General features: G+C 43.3%; 1 long non-coding RNA gene across 2 annotated transcripts in view; it reads left to right on the forward strand.

Moving 5' to 3' along the window:
• The window catches only part of LOC123619800 (uncharacterized), a 177,670-nt gene that overhangs the window by 94,106 nt on the left and 63,026 nt on the right, over positions 1 to 20,538 (forward strand). The window contains exon 1 of one of the 2 annotated variants that reach the window (XR_012508527.1): positions 9,023 to 9,141. The exons of the other annotated variant lie outside the window; for it this stretch is intronic. This is a non-coding gene — a long non-coding RNA (uncharacterized LOC123619800). Of the gene's footprint in view, positions 1 to 9,022; positions 9,142 to 20,538 lie in introns of those variants that run through there. 2 annotated transcript variants of the gene reach the window in all.

Raw genomic sequence — 20,538 nt, forward strand, 5'->3', positions numbered from 1 at the left:
TTGGTTAGGGCAGCCTTAGCAAACCAACACAGTCACGTTACTGGATTTCCCAGGCTGTGCAGTGATTTCAAGTCCATAACGGGCTGACTTCCCATGGTCCCTCCACACTCCAGTGATAGCCGATCAGGCTCCAACCTTAAGTGTGTGGCCATTTCCCAGAGCTCCCACCTTGGCAGACCCTGGACAACTGCTTTCACAGGCGTCTTTGGAGAAGTCCTTTTGGATCAACAGGAGCAGGCCCCCTCCCCTGGTATCCTCCTTTACTCTGGTGCAATATTCACCGCACTTGGCAGGTATTTTTAATATGTATATAGAGATATGGATGTTGGCTTGGGTTCTAAGTGATTCTATCTTCATGGCAAATACAGTATTTCTTTTGGCCCCTTGTCCTCCTGATGCCTTGTTTTTGGCTTATAGAAAGAAAAAGAAAGAGGCAGCATTATCTTTACTTTGTCATCTTATAACTGCTTCCCCATGACAGATTTTTGAGTGGAGAGTTGCTTTTTGAAAATCTTTCAAGAGGATCCAGAAGATAGTCATCTTAGCCTTATTTGTGAGTTTTTATTCATCTTGCAGTACTTTAATGAGATTTATAGCAAAAGAGTATCAAGATTTTATTCCCAGAATCTATATCATCTGACTGTTTGGGAATGAAGACATGATTCAGAAGTGTAGAGGATGATATCCTGAAGTCAGCCTCTTGCTGTTGGATGGTCTAAGTCCACAAAAAATGCAAGGGATGCCATAGGCCCTACACATGTGCTGCACAGTGACCAGGTCTGCTTACATCTATAGTTTCTCTGTTTTCTCTCTCTTTTCTAATAACAAAACCATGGCCCAGTCCTCTTAACTGGAAAGTCAGAGGGTCAAAAACTAAATTTCAAAGAAGTTAAATCATATTTGGCCAGTAGGACAGCAGAACACTTGAACCTGGTCCTTCAGGCAGAGCCTGTGAGTCACCAGAAGTGTGGGAGCAAAGGAAGGATGAGATGAAAACACAGGACAAGGTGTCCATTGATTAGCTTTTAACCCGTTCCCCCTTCTGTGGATGACGACTTACAGTTATTAATAGCGAAGTCTTTGAAGTTGGCTAATTGAGGTGCTCTGAAATTAATTGACCCATTCTGAAGGCACAGTTTAGGGAGGTAATATCTCAAAGTAGCTATGCTAACAACGCATTATGAATCACCCAAGGTACAGCTGAGGCATAGCAATTGTTTCCAGTTATTCACTCCAGTTCTTGGAGTCCAGGTAGACCATGGTGAACTTACTCTGTGTTAGCATCTCTCCCCAGAACAACATGTTCAGGCTTTTTTCCCTGTTATTCCTTGGGTCATCTTTTTCAGGCTATTTCTGAATTCTGCTGTGTCTTGTTTAAACTGACCCGGCTGAAACTGAACTTGGTCCTTAGAATCAAGGCAGACCTGTGCTTTTGCTCCCTCTAACATCTCATATTCACTTTAAGAGATTTTTGGAAAGATTATTGAAAATGATTTCCAGTGTAGCATTACCTTCCTTATCTAAACTGAATTTCTTTCCTTGGCCACCTTTGTGACTTATTTCTGCCTTCCCCACAATTTTTCCTCGCCTTGACAGACTGTGTAATTATTTTTTATCAGCACATTTTGCACTTCCAGGTTGTTAATAAATATATTGAAGAAAATTAGCACTGGAAGATTAACTATAACCAGATTCTTAAGGCAGTAACTATTAACTTTGTCTGAGGCTGAGAAATGACCATTGATTTCTGTTCTTTAGCTTCTGTCTCTTAACCAGTTCCAAAAGCCCATAATGGGATTTCACATCTTGCTTTATGTATTCACCAAGTTTCCCCAAAAAAGTCACTAAAATTTTTTTGGAAGCCTAAATTTACTTTGTGCACTCATTTTTCCTTTGTCTACATTTTTTAAAAGCCCTTTTAGAAAATTCTCTAAGCTAAACAGTAACACTCTCCCCTGTACAGAAATAACTGTGTTTGTATTATAGCAAACTTACTCTTGCAGGTGCATAACAGCATCATATTTATTATCCCTACAGTCCTACCCCCTCCTCAACTGCTGCAGAAGTACAGGCAGAGGGAAGGCCTGTCTTGCAATGAGCTTCCAAGGGGAAAGTTTCTGTACTTCTAAGCCCTGAGCTAAGGAAGCAGAAAAGTGGAGTTGATAGATGTCATACTTTCCCCAAAGATATTTAGAGATAAACTCAGCCTAAGGTATTTAGAAACTTGGATTTACTGTGTCTTAAAAAAGGGTTTCTGGAAAAATTATGTCTATATAATTTTGAATTATGCAGCATCAGGTCTGTATTTCTTTAATCTCAGTCACTTTTTGTCGGAAGACATCCCAAAAACAGGTCCCTGGGCTTAGAAAAAGAAGTGTTTAAGCTGGAAGCAATCTTGGCGTGGCTTTATAACAAGTAGTATCTCTTTCTAGGCACCCAAATGAATTTGAATTGACGCCAAAAAGACATTTCCAGTGAGAGATCAACACAGGGACAGATAGAAACGTTTGGCCCACTGAGCGTGGTCAACTGGAGGGGTGGGGAAAATCGGTTTAGATGAAGCAAGGAACCCCTCAGACCTCCTAGCAAGGTGTTCCCTTAAATCCCACTTCTCCCTAGTTTCTGAAAGAACTGGACAATAGGAACTTTCCACACCTTTTATCTAGGGGCGTGCCAAAAAACCCCACCCATTCTGATTCCATTTTCTCCAACCCACCCGACACCATTGCTGATGAAATCAGTTCTCCTTTTATTTGCTAGTGCTCAGTGGTGGCCTTGAATTCTTACCTGGTTTTACTCAAGGCAGTAAAGAGCTGATATGTGCCCCTCTTCTCGGGAGCTGCAGGTTTAAGGCTGTCGGTGTTTGGCGGTGCAGGACTCTGGTCCCAGCAGATGGTGCAGCGGCAACAGCCAAAGCCCCTATGTCTTCACGCCTTCAAGCTATTGCAGCCTCCCTCTAAAATTGCTCTGTGTGTGCTCCTGACCTTCTCTGAGGCAAGAATATGAGAACCACTCATTTTACTTCATTAAGAAGATAAAGCAGGTTTAGGAAGATTGAAGGGTTTATGCTACAAATCATGGCAGAAATATAGGGAAGAGCAGAACAATGTCTTCTAAACTGAGGTCCAGTCATTTATCACATGGGTCTCCTGGGGTTCCTCACAAGCTCTCCGTTGTGTGGTATGCCAGCTCTAGAGCTGGAATGATCCAAAGTCTATCACAGGGGATTGAAGTTTCAGAGAAATTGCTAGAAGACTGATGAAAATTGCTATGGACTGAATGTTTGTGTCTCCCCCTAATTCATGTTGAAGCCCTAAATCCCCAGTGTGATGGTCTTTGGAAGAGGACCCTGGCGAAGCCATTAAGTCATGGAGGTGGAGCCTTCTCGAATGGGATCAGTGCCCTTATAAGGGGGTTAGGAGACCAGAGTGCGCGCTCTCTCTCTCTCTCTCTCTCTTTTGCTCTCGCTCTCGCTCTGCCAGGTGAAAATAAAATGAAAACAGAGCTGTCTGCACAGCCGGAAGAGAGGTCTCACGAGACCCCAGATCTGCCCGCACCTTGATCTTGGACTTCCCAGCCTCCCGAACTGTGAGAACTAAATGTTTGTGGTTGAAACCACCCAATCTGTGATGTTTTAAAAACAGCAGCCCAAGATGATTGAGACAGAGACCTTCAGTAAAATCTGTACAAATGTTGTTTCTGGGAAGTAGGTGGTGGGGCCCTGGGATGTGCTTTATTTCTCTTCTTCTGGGTACAACTTCCAGCAAAAAGCTTTTGTGGAGGTCCTCATCTGAGCCTTAACGATGCAGCACTCCCTTAACGACCACAGCACGGGGCTGTGCATGTCTGTTGTTAATCAACAGGTGTGTCCTTAGGGACCCAGGCATGCATGTCAGAGATTAGCAATATTGTTGCCTTGGCTTCAGGATCCTTAAATAGAAAGGTTGATTGCTCTCTCTCTCTCTGCAACTAAATGGACATCGAAACAGTGTATATAGCTAATAAGTACATTAAATTAATTCAAATTATGATGAATCTCCCTCTGTTATGATAATTTTGTTAAATACGTTTGGGAATTAGCCAAATAGAGATGATTTCTGTCATATAACTGACAATAAATATCTGTTAACTTAATAAAAAGGACACTCATTTTAGATTGCTTAATATGCATATTTGGAATTTTCTGATCTCCTCTTTTCTGCTTATTCTCTACATTTACTCATTCCCAAAATACACTGAGTGGACCAAGGAAAGTGTGGCTTTTTGACTTATGTGGGTAGTAGGAGGGCTACCTGACAGTGAGGACTGTTTCAGGGACAATAAAATTAATATGAAGAACTTCACATTATGTCATCGGCTCAAAAGTTGCAAAGCTTCTGTTATTATTTACATTTTACATGTGAGGAGGCATGGTCAGAAACTGCTAAGAAATTGCAGATTAGCTGTCACAGAAGTAACGTTCGTGCCTAGACTGGCCCCATCCCAGAGTCTGAGCTCTTCCCGCCTGGCTGCACTCTCTCTGTTTGTCAGATCTCAACATCTCGGGTGTGCGTGTGCGTGTGCTTCCGAGAGTGTGTTGCTGATGGTGGTGAGAGAGAAGAGGGAAGAGTTCTTCGTGCTGTTCTCTGATTCCCTGGTGTTCCCGCGATGTGGTCCAGGACGGAGGGGAGCTGACGGGAGGCACGTCGAGTGCCCGGCATCCTTATCCACCCTACGCTCCCCGCCCGTCATGTCTATTACAGGGCTTCGTCATGAACGATGGGATGAGCAGACATGTAAGTGATGATACATACCCAGTTTAATCCTTCTCCTTGTCTGTCATCTGCTGCTTGAGCTCATGCATTTGCGTACGGCTTTGTACATTTACATTTAGAAAGTTATTGTTTGATGATATCTCTCTCCCTGTGGTTACAGCAAGATCTGTCATGTCATGTCTTTCTGAGCCATCGGTGATTTATTGTGTCTGTACTATTTGGAATTTTCTGAAAATGTTCAGACAACCTTACCAGGGTTGCAATGCTATTTCTGCCTCTTTTTTTCTTCTTATTATTATTATTTAAAAAAGTTTTTTTGCTGTCACTCTTTTTTTTCTCCAGGGGCAGGTACAGAGTTGGATGTGTGACAGGATGAAGGTGGGGGAGGTACACTTGGCCTCTGTAAAGTTTCAGCTCATGAGGAAGGAGAATTGCTTTAATTAATGTGTCTCCTAGGAAATCTGAGACAGAGTGGGACAATCTCATCACAATCAGAGCTGTCCCCTACCTAATTAGTGAAATATTAAAGCAGAATTGCTTAAGTCAACCAATCTTACGTTCATAATCAAATGTGCACCCCGAATTTGCATGCGTTCTGATCCGGCCTTTCTACTCTTAATTTATTCCAGGGTCTGGGGTTGAAAATTGCTTCAAAAAGAATTGTCCTCCTCAAGAAATATGCAAGTAGGCCTAGTGCCACATTAGTTAGCTGAGCAGACTTGTGCTATTTTGGGTGTTTTCTTTTCCCCAACATCAGTCCAAGATGCTTTCTGTCAAAATTCATTTGTTTGTTTTCTTAGTTTGGTCTTTCAGGAAAAAGCTAGGGCCTCATAAATTCAATAAACAATGTTAACATACTAGTCTGACATAAGAAGATACGAATAATTCTTGCTCTTAAATTTTTTTGCCCTTTGACATCACTTCTTAAATGACTCCCATTCATAATAGAAATTTGTAGCTTTGAGTAAAGTCTTAGCACTTTCCAAATATCTACCTGTTAAACATTCTTAATTTATAGTCACTCAGTTTGCAAATTAGAGGCACAAATGTTTGGCACCTCCTACCACTCCACCAGCATAAGTGGCCCTCCTCTCCGTTTTTACCAAAGGACCAACCCCGACCCTCACCTCGGTGCCTTCCTAGCTCCTGAATGCTGAAGTCATCTTCCTTTAACTGAAGTCTATGCAGTTCATGGGAATCTATGCCCTTTGTCACCAAACTAGCATTTTTCTCAGAATTCTCAAGTATTTACAACTTAGGACTTTGGCCCTAGGAGAGATCAGAGTTCACATAAAATATGGTTCACCATTCAATCAGAGAAAGTCAAAATTTCTGTTAAATTTCTACTTCCCTTGGAGTTACTTAATCTCTCTAAATTTATATTTGTTTCACTTATTTTTATGTCAACTTCTTATTAATTAACCACAGAACCATAAGCTCTTCTCAGTGCATCAGGGAGTCTGTCTGTTCAATTATTTATCTCAGGAATTCCTCCTGCCCCAGTGTGGACTGATGATTTGCTGGGCTGGATGTGCGGCTGTTCTCTTGGGCCTTCCTTGGACCTTTATCCAGGAAATTCCCTCTGGTTCCCTCCTTTGTTCATTGAACCCTGTGTCTTCCTCTCCTTTGGTTTATTTCTTGGTTTGAAGAAGCACAGCTTCTGGTCACTTTCTTTATGAGTGTCTTTGTACCGTCTGAAAATATTAATCTGTACTCACAGTCAGGTAATGATTTAGTCGAGTTAGAATTCTAAGGTAGGAATAATTTCCCATGGAACTTTGAAGGAACTTCTTCTGTCTCTTACATGTTTCTTTCTTTCCTCAAGTTACCTGTTCATGTATTATACTGAGCAGCTGCACAGTTTACTGAAAGTCTTGGCTTTACATGAAATAGGGAGGTGGTGATGAATCTTTGAGACCACTTAGATGAGTGAATTTGCTTTGCAACCAGCACCCAGGCGTTTCCTTTTTGTATCTAATAAAAAGTCATGATTTTATAAAGGATGGTGGCTTTCAATGCTTGGCTGCCAGACATTCTACCTGCCAGAAGAGGAGTGAAGGGTAAGGAAGTTCATTGCTGTGTATTGTGACTCTCAATTCGTCTTCTTATCTTCAGCCTTCATGTCTTATTTCCAGCTTCTGTTCCTAGGATTTGGAAATGGTGAGGATCTCCAGGTTTTTGCAAGGAAGCTCTCTCTGCTCCTGTAGCCTGTTCCTATTTCTTCTTATTTTCCTGGAAATTTACTTTTACTGCTAAAAGTAAATGGAATGCTTTTTAAAAAAAATCTTACTTTCTTATTATCTTGGTACTAATTCTTATTGACCTTTGATGAAATTGTTTTAGTTTCTAGGCAGTCATGTAGCTTATAAATAATACCTCCCATTATTGAAGCTTATTCATATCTGGTATTTTGTTTTGTTACATTAGCCAGAATTTCCAAAACAATAATCACTAACAGAGTAGACACATTTTCTTATTCCTGATTTAAATATAACTATTATTAGTGTTTTACTTATAAATCTGATGCTGGCCTCAAATAAGTATTGTTTATCTAGCTAATATCTAGATTGTATTCATAATGATTTCTTGTGGTAACATTTTCCTGGGGAAAAATTATTATTGATTAAGTTATAGAGTTGGGAGGAAAAAAAGCAGCTCAAATTGACTTCTAGAAACTGACATTGACTCAAATGGAAGGTGTGGAAAAAAGAAGAAAAGGGAACTCTTATACTGAAGGGCCACTTGGCATGTATCAATGGGAAGATCTGCATCTGGTAGAGATATGCTGACTTGTTGATTCATCTGTGGAATTCAAATTTTCACTGATCTCCTGGGGCTGACAGGCAGAACTTGAAAATTAGGGCACCATGTTTTGATCAGCTACAGAATAAATAAGGAACTGAAATCAGTTGTTTGAAAGAAATATGACTACAGGGCTTGTGTTTGATCAGCAATCTTCACATTCTTAGGTGAATGCAAGTTATCTGCATAAAATTCCTTGTTAGTTCCTTGTGAATTTTGTCTTAAAGAGTGACAGTATTTTTAAAAACTAATTATCAAGCCTTGGTTCATTAGCAGTTTAACCTCTGATTATCCAGATATATAGATTGTTTCAAGGCATTACTAGGGTTTCCTTCCTGGAGACCTGAAACTTTTCAAAGACAGAGATGCTAGCAGGTCAGACACGGCCCTCTGGTCAGTACCACTTACATTTTAGTATTTCCAGGCAGAGATACTGGATACCTTGTGTGAATAATCAAATATACTTTTTCCTCCCTTTCTTTAGACTTTCTTATATTTTTCCTTCATTTTGTGCAATGAAACTTCTTTCTTTTTTCCATCATCATAGGCACGCAACACACTCTGACTACCTTTGTGGCCTAAATCATGCTCTTATTGGAACCAACCTAGAAAGGGGAAGCTAGTTGTGATGCTAAAATAAAAAAATATATATATAAAGATATTATAGAAAAAGCTTAGTTTTCTGGGCTTTGGTGAAATCATTTTTATTTGGTGTGACCAAACAGCCAAATTTACAATGTTCTGGAATAGCCCTAGATTTGAGTGTTTTCAGCCTGGGGAAAGAGGGAAGAAAACAAGACAAAACAAACCTTTTTCCTGAGTTGAGTTCCAGATGGAGCTCAAGACCTCTAGGGGGACATGGACTAGGCTAGGGACACACCATCTTCTGGGTCCTCGCTCTTCCAGAGCAATACAGCTCTCCTTGCACCACTGTGTTTGCCACATTCTTTCCCCGTATGCTTTACTGTGAGCATCTAATTACTGGGAATTTCCGTGTGAATCATTACACCTGCATTCCAGTTCTGCTTACTTCTTTGGATTGTTTCCCAGCTTATCACATGGCGGGAGGGGAAGATGCGTGTGACGTTTCCTGGGAGTGGTCGGAGCGCCAGGCTATGACCACAGAGTTTCTCCTTGGAGAAGCAGCAGGTGAAAAGAGCACTTGAAACTCATCACTCCCCATCCAGCCCCTACCTCCTCCTGGCTCTACACAGAGACATAAAAGTCAAACACCAACTCTGCATGCCACTGGATTCCACCCCACCCCCCACCCCCATCACTTTCCTCTGGGGGACAAAATGCTGAGGCAGTTGAGATCTTGAAATAAGTGATTTATAACTAAAATGGCCCTCTGCAGTGAAAGGTCTCTGAGAGACAGCAGGATTTATTTGCTGAGTTACTATGCAAATTTCACAATTAAATCTTAACTCAGCTCCTGCGGGAATATCAAGGATTACTGAAGGAAAGGGGCTTTGACACGATTTCTAAAAAGGAAAGGGAGCAAAGAAATGGCAGAATCCCCTACAGTTCCTCAGCTCGGCTCCTCCATGTCAGTCTCTCCGTGGGAATCTGCAGAGAGAATCAGGTAGAACCGGGAACGGGGATGATGCAATCAGGAGAAAGGCACAGAAAACTGCTTTATTTGTAAAACTGAATTAATGAATGTTAACGTTGCTGTCCAGAGGGAAATACATTTGGAGGCACACAGGGCCGCTCATCTCTTCCTTTATTCCTTCCCCATGTGCTGCAATCCCCCTTCCTCCTGTCCGCACATCACCCAGACTCTGGTGGGGGAGAGCTGACCCTCCCTCCGCCTCCCCCTCCCGGGCTGCAGCCCCTCCTGACTACCCCTGCTTTCCCAGCTAAGGTAGTGTTTAGCAAGAGACTTCTGTTTTGACAGGCAGTCTCTTGGGTCTCTTCACTGAAAAGGCCAAAGCTCCCAGTGCAGCTAAAATCTTTGCCTTTAAGCAGCTCACTTCCCTGAACTGCATGCAAATAGGAGCGTTCTCAGAGCTCCCCACTCCCCCAGGCTCCTCCGGATCATCTCCGCCCTGGAAGAGCAGCACGCGGGAGCAAAGCTTTTGAAGGGCACACAGCCCTCAGACACTGGCCCACTGGGACCACCAGGCTGTCCTCAGGGCCCTGCTCCCATGGGATTCACGGGCCTCCATCTTCTGCTTCTTGTAGGGAAAGGCTCTTCCTCCTGTTCTCGGTGTTCAGCTACACGTGAAGGCAGCTGGCTCGTCCCTGCTGGACCCTAACGACTAGCGCCATGACAACACCCTAGCTCTGTAGCTCAGTTTCATCTCTAAGAAGGAAGTGAACCTCTTTTTCAGGAAAAGTGCCTGCAGCTGCCAGCACCCCTCGCCCCCCACCCCTATGCAGGCTGCCCACTGAACCACGAACGCGCAGACTGATTTAGGGTAAGGCGTCTGTATCTCAGAAAATTAGGAAAGTTACCCAAGTTACCGTTTTTATTTAGTTCCTTTCTTCGTGTCCCTTTCCTGGTAGAAATCCACTCCTGCGAGATCACTTGGAAGTAGCCAAAGGACTTGGAGGCTTTTCTGTGCTGCTGCCTGGGTCAGTGGTCGTGCCTGGGAGAGCTGGCAGTCGACAGGAAAGACCGTGAAAGCAGCAAAGGCAATGGAAAGTTGCGAACAAGTTTCCCTTTAATTACCCTGCAGGCCGAGACAAAGGGGAATAATCAGTTCCTGGCTTTCTTCTTAGGGCCTGCAGTCTTCCTGATCTGATTGCGTTTGGTTGCATGTGCCTCTCAGAATTTTATCTATTGTGCCTCCCCTGAGTCTATTCCTATGGGGAAAATCTGTATAATTTTCCTTGGGTTGGAGTTAAGTTTGTAAATCTTGATGAGGTTTATCAAGATTGATATTGATATTATTTTGGTATTGATCTTATATTGAGGGTCATTATGTCCACTAAGATGTTGTTTATGGTAAGAGCCACAGATTACCACGATAAACTTTCCTCATCCCAGGGAACACAAAGAGCTTTCTCTTTCAACAGGTAATGAGTTTTTTTCCAGCTGTGACAGCCTGGGTGTGGAAAACATTCGTAATCACACTTGAGCACCTTGTAAGGCGGAGCCCTCATTCTGCGGCATTGCTGTACAGAAGTCGCAAGTTGCAGACGCGTCGGACTCTGAGCACACTGTATAGGTGCCTTTCTGTTGTCATGTCTACTGAGCGAGTTATTTTTCCCAAACACCTCCGTAAATATCTTATTTGATGATTACCGTAGCCTTTGAGGCAGGTGGGACAGGCAAGGTGATATGTGGATTATTTGGAACTTATATGTGGTGAAGTGCATTTTTTCATTATAACATAGCCTCTTTCCTCCACTCCTAAAGGGCTATGAGACAAGGGAGATTGTCCCAGCCCTTTCTGTGGAATGAATGCAAATAGTGAGAAATTCAGCACAAATAACAGGAATCATAGGCACCCATCACAGAAAGGACCTCGGGTAGTTTTCATTCTCAGGTGCCCTTGCCACATCACCCATTTCTGGAGGGTCAGACCCCCCCCCCCCCACAGACACTTCTTATGACAGGGGACTGTCTAGTCACGAGAAACACCCTGGACTGTTGAAATACAATTTCTTAGATTGAGCCTCCTTGCAGCTTTTGACCATTGGTCCTTATTGTTCCTCTGTTCACTTCTCATGAGGAGACCAATCCCTTATTTAATTTATTCGACAGATATTTACTAAGCACCCACCCTATGCTGGGCATTATTATAGGAGCTGGGGATAGAGAAGTGAATAAAACAGACAAAAATCCCTGTGCTCGGGGGACTTCCATTCCAGTGGAAGAAGATGGTAAACAGAACAAGAAATGTATGTAGGAAGATGGATATGATAGATGATGCTACGATAGATGATGCTACTGAGCAAAATAAGACAGGGAAGGTGAGTGGCCGTATTTAATTCAGATTAAATAATGTGCTGAGAAGGTGACATTTGAGCAAAGACCTGAAATAGGTGAGCGAGTGAGCCGGCCACCCATGTACGTGGGTGAATTTCAGGCAGGGTGCTCAGTGAGCACAACCTTGAGGAGAAGTGTACCTGGCATGTGGAGGGATGGCTAGTGTCCCGCCCGTACAGCTGGGGCAGCGTGAGCTAGCAGAAGAGTGGCAGGAGAGGATTCTTGGGAGGGGCAAGTGGGCAGAGCAGGTTCTGTGCGCCTCTGGCTCCTACTCAGAGTGAGATGGGAAGCCACTGGAAGGTTGTGGAGAAATGGCGTGATTGGACTTCTTCCTGAGAGGAGCACTTGGGCTCTTGGGTTCTGAGGAGACTTGGGCGAGGGATGTGGGTCAGGCAAAAGTGGAGAAAGGAGACAAACTGAGGCTACCCGAGTAATCCAGTGACTTGGAAGCAGTGAGGATGCTAACACGGGATGCCTTCTGAAGGCAAAGCCATCAGGGTGCGGAGTCAGGTGAGGAGAAGATGCGAGGGTAACTCTTGGGCTTTTAGGCCCAGCCAACAAAAGGATGGCGCCATCTCTTAGCTCAGACGAGAGGGGCTGTGGGGGAAGCAGAATATGGAGAAATAATGAGGACTTTAGTCTGGGTAGGTGAGGTTTGAAATCCCTAACCCATGATATTTCAAGTATTTCAAGACAATTGTCATGCCCAGATATTAATCAAACACAGCCAGTTCTGCTGTGATGGACTATGTGTCCCTAAAAAAAAATCATCATGCCATGCAAAATGGCACAGTAAAAACTGAGGGTTTATGGGGGAAAAAATAAGGAGGAGGCCATAAATTCAAAAATTTTTTCAGAGACAATTAAAAAATACAGCACAGTTTCACATGAGTTAAATGCTTATGGGCTGTAACAAATATGGCCCTTTGCCCTGAAAAAAACTGGACGTCTGCTTATGGAAGTGGGCTTTAGAAGGGTTGTGGCATGTGAGTTATTGTGAAGTGGTCAAAGGATGAGCATCTGAAATGGTTGGAAAGTGGTCCTTCCAGACTGGAGCTGGGTGCGGCTCATTGTTCTTGGCTCAGCCTTGGCATTACACACCACAGTTCAGTGATCTTCCCCTGCCTTAAATCCTGGGCATGTTTTTCCGCCTTTGAGAGGAAGGCCCTTCACCACATACACTTATTGCAGGTGCCTATTTCATCAAAACTGAAAATTTGATGCGGTGTAGATCCTTCTTCTTTAATGAACTTTGGTGTAACCCAGAAACTCTTTTACGGATTTGAAATTACAGCACTGTTTGAAATCCCTAAACCAGCCACTGCTAACCTCAGAAAGAGCCACTTCTGCAGGATTTAGTGATTTCCACTGAAAGTCTTTGAAAACAGACAGTGGGTTTTTTTTTTTTTTCTTTAAATTTTCCTGTATGCACTGCTTGGCATTTTGGACCAGGCCACATAGACAGGTGGGAGGTTTCATTAGTGCGCATGTGTTTTGCTTTTGTCCACTTTTGTTTTGTGCTAATAGAGAATTTCAAAAATATAAAAGAATAACAAAACATAGCCTTGTGGAATAACACACCGGATGAACGAGTAGGTAAGGTGTTTGAGGTGTGGGCGTGTGTATTCCCGTGCAGCTCAGTTTCTCAGGGATAAAACTGAGCATCAGCAAATATAAAATTCATATCATGCTCAAATGATTCCCTAGTATATCTGTTTATCAGTCGCACTGGGACAGATGCACAATTTCAGCACAAGCGTTACGGAAGAACTAATACTAACGTAGGAAAAGTTAAAAATACTAGAAGTGTAAAAAAATTGTGTAGAAAGCAAATTTGAGTGCTTTTAATCTCTGGTGTAACCTTGATGTAGACAAGGGGCCTTCGTGGTCAGGAGCCAAATGGTAGTTCGGTTTATGGGAAGATTATTCATGAAATCCACGCCAGACCTCACATGGCGGAAGGGTTTCAATAACCCCGAATCCCTAACCTGCTCTGGGACTGAGTTCTGGGCAGCTCGGAAACCTCCCTCCCAGTGGGCTCTCCTGTGGCCTTCCGGCCCCAGCAGGGCTGAGGGTGAGGATTGCTTAGTAATTGCTTGCCCTGCGCAGAACTTTAACTTGACCCCAACCGGGCACATTAGCTGGAGCCCAGGGGCCCAGCACCTAAATGAAATGTAGCTCAACTCACAGGGAACCAGAGTCTCGGCAAATAAGAGCCACGTATAAAAATGAAAACTTGGTCCCATATGGCTTTAAACCCATGACGGTTACTGCTGATACGATACCGCAGGGGAAAATGACTTAGATTTTTGTTGGGTAGATGGATTTGGGGGGGTCTCTCTGTGCAATTTTCTTTAACATAGTGGGGCCTTTGTCACTGTAATGAAAACTGCCTTCAGCTGGAAGGAAAAAAAGGAAAGGAAGAGTGAGAAACAATAGCAGCCTAGAAGCAGAATTTTCCAAATAAATTAAGCACTTTGGAGACACGGGGTTTATATTAGGAACACTGATACAACCTTATCCTCAAAGGTGTGACGATCTAGGCTCTTAAAATTAATGTAAATAGTGTCACTGCCGCAGGCATCAGTGGAGAGCTTTGTGTGTCTGAAAAGATGTGGATGACAAGAGAGACAACAAAAGAAAGGGTCACGTTCAATAAAGAGTGTTGGCAAAATCTTGGAGAAATCTGTGCGGTTCAGTTATAACACCTTTCACTCTTATTTTTTCATAGATATTATATAAAATGAAGCAAAAAGAAAATAACAAATGGATCGTTTTGCACTTGCTTCATTTACAGGTACAAATTCGGACTTTTCAGTGCATTTTCTATTCTGTGTGTGTGTGTGTGCAGATTTCTGTGGTCGGGCGGTCTGAGATCTATTCTTAGTCAGTCTTCGATGTGACCTTCGTGGCGCCTCCTTCCTATAAATGCAAGAACCGCTCACCTCTCAGGTTTATTGGTCAGATTAGATGAGTTGATGCATAGGAAAATATTTTTCAAGTAGTAATATGCTGATTGAAGATTTAGGATTATTAATGTGGGAATATGGAAGGAGGAAAGATGGTCTAGACAAGAGGACGATGGCTCAGTTCATCCAGCTCCCACAGGGAATGTGTGTTTTGCTGGTGGGGAAACTGGGGCGGCTGGGTACACGAAAGACAAAGACAGTGTGCACATGTTCGAGTGCCTGTAAATGCAGGAAGGACAGCCCTTTATTAGGCAGGAGATATGCTGAGTTTCAGGTTTCCATCACCAGGAGACTTGGAAAAGTTGAAACTCAGCCTAACTAGGGCTGCCAATGGCCTCTAATGAAAATTTCCATTTGGAGAGACTAGATGTTGACTTGGCATGACACCAAACAAGCAGCCTGCTGCAAAATTTTACACCAATTGTATTTCTCCTAATTAAACCCTGTCTGACCTCAGCATTAAGAAACAATTTGTTTCAGGATATAACCAGCACACATAAGCAATTACATTCTGTTTGCCCCATTAGCATTATTTGGCTCCTCTGCTATCCAGGGCTGCTGCTGTAGCAAATGCTGCCCCAAGCCAGAGCTATAAAAAGCCTGGAGTGTTCAGAGGCTTTTTCCCCCAGACTAAGAACTAAGAATATCATCGTATTTTAGCCAAGCCAAAGATTCTGGGAACACTGTGCTTCTGTGTTTATTATAAGGGTGTGTCTATATATATGTATGAATATTTTTATGAGTTAAAAAAGACTCTACTTATAAAAAACCTGAGGAAGCTATAATAATCTAAGTTTATAATAATCTGAAGCTTATCTGGTATGCTATTTTTCATTTTCCCTTTCAGCTATGACCCTTGCACTTTTACTTTTTTGTAGCGATCAGATTGGGGGGATTTTGGATTTTTAACTGAAGGGGAAAGAAATGGGTCCTGCAAAGATTTTGCGGGCCCTGAGAGCAAATGTTCTTTTATTAAAAAAAAAAAAAGCATCCTATCAGTAGAACAGAGAGTGAAATAAAGACCTTCAAATTTGAAAATGCTTGTAAAGTTCATTTCAGTGGCAGGAGCTCTGGACCAAGGAGGGGGTTTGGTCCTCTCGGCCCTGCCACTTCCACCTGCTGGATCTCAAGCACATCACCTACTTCTCCGAGTCTTCATTTCTTCTTTTGTAAGATGGGACAGGTGATACCTAAGATACATTTTTCTGTAAGGTAATCACGGAGATGAGTTGAATCGTAGCTTGTGTTTCTCCTTGGTTGTTGAACGCTGCAGAGCACTGAAGAGATATTAGAACTTTTTTTATTCTAATTTTATTCTCTTTTTGTTGTGGGCTGCTACTCTTCTGCCATCCTTGGTTTGGGAGCTGTGGTGGGAAAGATGGAAAGGAGGGTGTGATGAATTCCAGGTCGGCAGGGGGGCAGATGGAAATGAGGAAAGCATGTATTTTGCTGGAGGAAGCAGTAAGATGGGGGTTTGCCCTCTGTTTTTGCCTAATTTTTACCTCCAGTGCCTTGAAAAGGAATTTATCATTGGTTTCTCAACTCCAATTTTTCAACCTGTAAAATGGGAGCAAATCCTCCCCCCCCCATTTTGTTTCAAGAAGATATGATGGGTATAGGCAAGTCTTTCCTGTTAAGAACTTTGACAGTCCGCAGTGGCAGGTGTCAGTGAATGGAATATGCTTTGATTCTCTGAATCGCAGTGAGGTGTGTAGAGAGGCTCTGTGACACCGTCTTCAGAGTAGCGCTTCTCTCTGAACCAAGAGCACCTTCTGTTGGCAGCTATGTCTCATGAGCCTTAAAAATAAAGGTGTGTTTCAGCATTGAAGCAACCTCTTAAAGAAAACGGAGAATAAAGAATAAGTACTTATTGACCTTAATAAATCAAAAGGATAAATCCCCACCTTTTTCTGCTGTCACTACACGTTGTTACCTAGACGCATCATGGTGGTCTAAAAGTGTGACAGATCAATTCCTAATCTGAGACCTAGGGTCTGGAGTGGAGCAACACTGTGCTTTGAAATAGAAAACTGCCGTGTGAGTCCCATCTCTGTCCTTTCCCAGCCATGGGGCTTGGGCAAGTCCCTTAACTTCCCCCGGGACCATGTTTAATTTTCCAGATATCATTTGCATTTTGCTTTTCTCCTACACATTTCTCACAAGTCAAAGGCACTGACTTACCTATTTGTAGTAAAGGATTGGTGGTTCCACGACTTAGGAATCCTGTCAAGCACTTAGGAAAGTTCCGATTCCCAGATTCCCCAAGAGGCGTTTACAGCTGGTGTGGGACCCAGGAATCTGCATTTTAAGAAGGAACCCTGATGAATTTGATGCAGTGGGGCTGAGACTAAAATACAGTGGATGAACATACCTGGCCCCCGGAGCAGGGCCAGGTGCGGGGGAGGCACTCAGTGCTATTTATGGAATTAATGCAGGAGTGGTGGCCTCGCCTGTTCGTATCAAGGAAGACTGCTTGCCCTGTGGGTCGTGTGGAGCTGGCTGGCTGGGGCAGCTGGCTGGGTGAAGCAGTGTCAGTCTCCTGATAGGAGGAGAGGGGAAGTGAGAACTATTAATAACCAGGGTAGGAAGCCCTGTACTTCACAATCCCATGACAGCAAGACCTTGCTCACGGGCTCTGGGCTGAACCACAGCTTCTCACTTTTTTGATAAGCATTTTCTGCTCTGTGTTCCTTCACTGGCGCTTGATGTTTTTACTCAGTTCGCAACCCTGACACTGATGTCGGCTCCATCCTGCTCTAGGCGTCTCCAACCATAACTGCTCTTTCTCTGCCCCTTTGCCTGGGCAGTTGCCTCAGCCCGCAGCCTTCTCAAACATTTCACTGATACTGATCTGGTTTCACCACCAGCTACCTAATGGCTAATTCATGTACCTAATACCTCATTCACCAGTTCTCCGCACAGGGTTGCTGGTGAAATACAGGTCACCCAATTAAATTTAAATTCTGGATGAAACACACTTATCTTTTAATATAAGTATGTGCCAAACATTGCCCAGGACATATTTATTGTAAATCATTATTTTTGGTTTATCAGAAATTCAAATTTACCTGAGCATCCTGTGTTTTTCTTTGCTGAATCCGGTAACTCTATCTCTGGCTGATCTTGCTTTGCACCTTGTGACTCTCTGATTTTTGGTCGTCACAGTTACCCGAGCCTTCTGATGATCCATTCTGAGTTGTCTTTTCAGAGCTGCATCCACTGAAAGTTTCCATCTTTCTGTGTTTCTAGCCTTTCAGTTTACATCTTTTGGGTTCTTGTTGCCCATTTTGGTTTTAATCTGCCCTTTCTCTCTCATCAGCAGTGCCTGGAGTCGGGGCCGCTCTAGAACCTGGTCTCCAGTGTTAACAGTCTCCACCACACACCAGGGAGCCCTAATGTGCTCTCGCTATGACTCCCACCTGGCCCCCGCCGCTGGAAACAGGAGGAGGAGGTTAGGAGCAGCAGTCAGGTTGGACGAGGGGACTGAGATGCAGCGGCCTAGCACTGAGTAGTACTTTGGATTAGCTGAGGCTGCCCCTGCCCAGCAGTGGTTGTAAGTGGAAACAGGGATGCCCAGCCTTCAGTTCAATGTCTTCTGCCTTAGAAATCAGAAAAGAAGAACCTGGGTGTCAATGGAAGATCTTCTTCAAGGTCTTGACGATGACTTTTCCTCTTCTCACTCCCTTGGCCCTTCCTGTCTATCATAGTTCCTTCATCTCATCACACTCTAGTTGCCATTTCATCTTTTTTATTCACCTTTAACGTGCCACATGCGTGCGATCCATACAAGACGTGCTAATTCTCTAAATACGTTCTGTCAGAGACTATTCTGTTTTTACTTAATAATAGTCAATATGTATTTGATATCCTTCTAAGTGCAACCACCGTGCTCAGCATCCTATTCTGTACATATCTCATTCCAGTTTCATGTCACTATCATCCCCGTGATACAGACAACAGAAAAGCAGATGTGTAAACGTTAAAATAACTTGTGCTAATTTGCATTATTGGCGAAGCTAAAATATGAATCCAGCTCTGATATCACAGCCTTGCTTTTCACATTATGCTGAACTTCCCACCATGTGACTTACACTAAGTTCTAAGGGCAGTAAGAATTATCTACTATTTGAGCTGTTTGTGAGACTCCTTTGAGTTTGGGATTATAAAAGAATCAACTGCAATATATATGGGTTTGGAAATCCAGCCTAGAGAGATTCATAGTCTTCTATGAGGTCCCCTGTGCCTCAATTTCTACCACAACCTTTCCCTGCTATGCTCGTTCACCCCAGAGCCTTGACCCTTTCCAGAGACCCTCCCTGTGACAGTGTCCGATACTGTCCCTGTCATTGGTGGATATTTTCTATCATGTGTAACTGAAATAGATCTCCACCTTCCCCTCCAAAAAAGATTTATTTTTTCTCCGGCTACAGGACTTAAAAGACTCTTGAGAATCAGATCTGAATTTGGAGTTGATTGTGACAGTTCACTCAAGTCTGGAGGGTTCCTGAAGCATTAGGATTCTGTTGTAATTCTCCGAAAGTTCAAAGGAAAATACTTTTCTCTCTTTCATAAGCTCTGCTTCTGGAAGAAATTGAGCCCAGATCTACCTGGACAGAGAGCATGATGGCAGGGGTGGGCTAGAGTTCCATTTACCAAATTATGCCCCAACCCAAATCGACCTACATTGGCCCCCTCTGCTCGAGGATCATCCTGCTTCCAAGAAGCAGCGTGATTTGTTGACTTTGCTTGAATCAAAGAAGAGTGAGGAATACCTAAAGACACAAGGGTATTTTATTTTTACTATTGAAAACGCCTCAGTGAAAACGACTGCTCTCGTCTTAAAATTGTGCATAGTTTCCGTAGAATACCTTTCTCTCTGGATCCCTCACTCCCTAAAAGCTGAAGGACTTATGTTCTCGTGGGGCTGAGAGGAGCAGATCTTGTAAATTCCCCTTTGGGCTTGGCCTCTCTGGTTAGCTTCAGATCGAGATGTTGAAGTCCAACACGAAAGGCATATGTGATTTGTGAAATGCAAGATACAGAAAGCGTTTAGGAAACAATAGTGTCTGCCTACTAAACACACACACACACACACACACACACACACACATTCTCAGGAACCAGTGTTCTGGGTCACCGTGAGCAAGTCATCCTGAGGTCCAGGCTACACATTCAAAGCCAAGTTTCTAGTGGCTCCTCGGGCATTTGAGCCCATGATCTACATATCACTGGAATGTGCCAGGATGTCCAAGTCCTTGTGATGAGGTCCTCCTGCGAGACAGCAGAAGGGGAAACTGGCCTTTGAGTGATGCAGGAAAATATGCATCACTTCGCAGGAGATGGTGCCCTCACCAAGACGTTGTTGCTTATTTTCTAGTTCATTGTGGACAAATTTTTTGGGCGTTGAATAACTAGGCAAGGGTTCATTTGAAAAAGGCCATGATTCAATTAGGTAATTGGAAAAAAGAAAGAATACTTTCCCTCTCCAGTTAGGATCTGGGAAGAAGGAAGAGCTCTGTGCAGAAGTGACTGCATGGAACCTGACATGTGTAATTTAAGGATACAGAAACCCACATTGGTTAAGAGCCCTGGCTGCCTGGATTTGAATTATGATTCTGCCATTTGTTGTACATATATATAGACTCTCGCCACTCTAAAGGCCTTTGTGGCCTATAAAATAAGGATATTTGTATTATCCAAATAGTAGTTGGTGCCAGGATTAGGTGAAATAATTATGTAAAGTGTTTGGCCAAGGGCCTGGGACATAAAAAGTGATGGAAATGATGGAGATGGCATTAGTTTTCTATTGCTGAGTAACACCTGACCACAAAGGTAACAGCTTAGAGAAACCAACTTTTGCCACTCACAGTTCTGTAGGTTATCAGTCTGGCTGGGCTCAGATGGGTTCTCGGCTTAGGGTTTCCTCAGGCTGAAATCAAAGTGTTGGCTAGGCTAGGTTCTTTTCTGGATTCTTTAGGAAAGAATCTGCTTTCAAGGGCATTCAGGTTGTTGGCCAAATTTGGTTCCCTGTGGTTGAAGAGTGGAGGTCCTCTGTTTCCTTTCCTGTTGCCAA

Source organism: Camelus bactrianus, chromosome 8 (assembly GCF_048773025.1).
Source record: "Camelus bactrianus isolate YW-2024 breed Bactrian camel chromosome 8, ASM4877302v1, whole genome shotgun sequence".
Lineage (NCBI taxonomy): Eukaryota > Metazoa > Chordata > Mammalia > Artiodactyla > Camelidae > Camelus > Camelus bactrianus.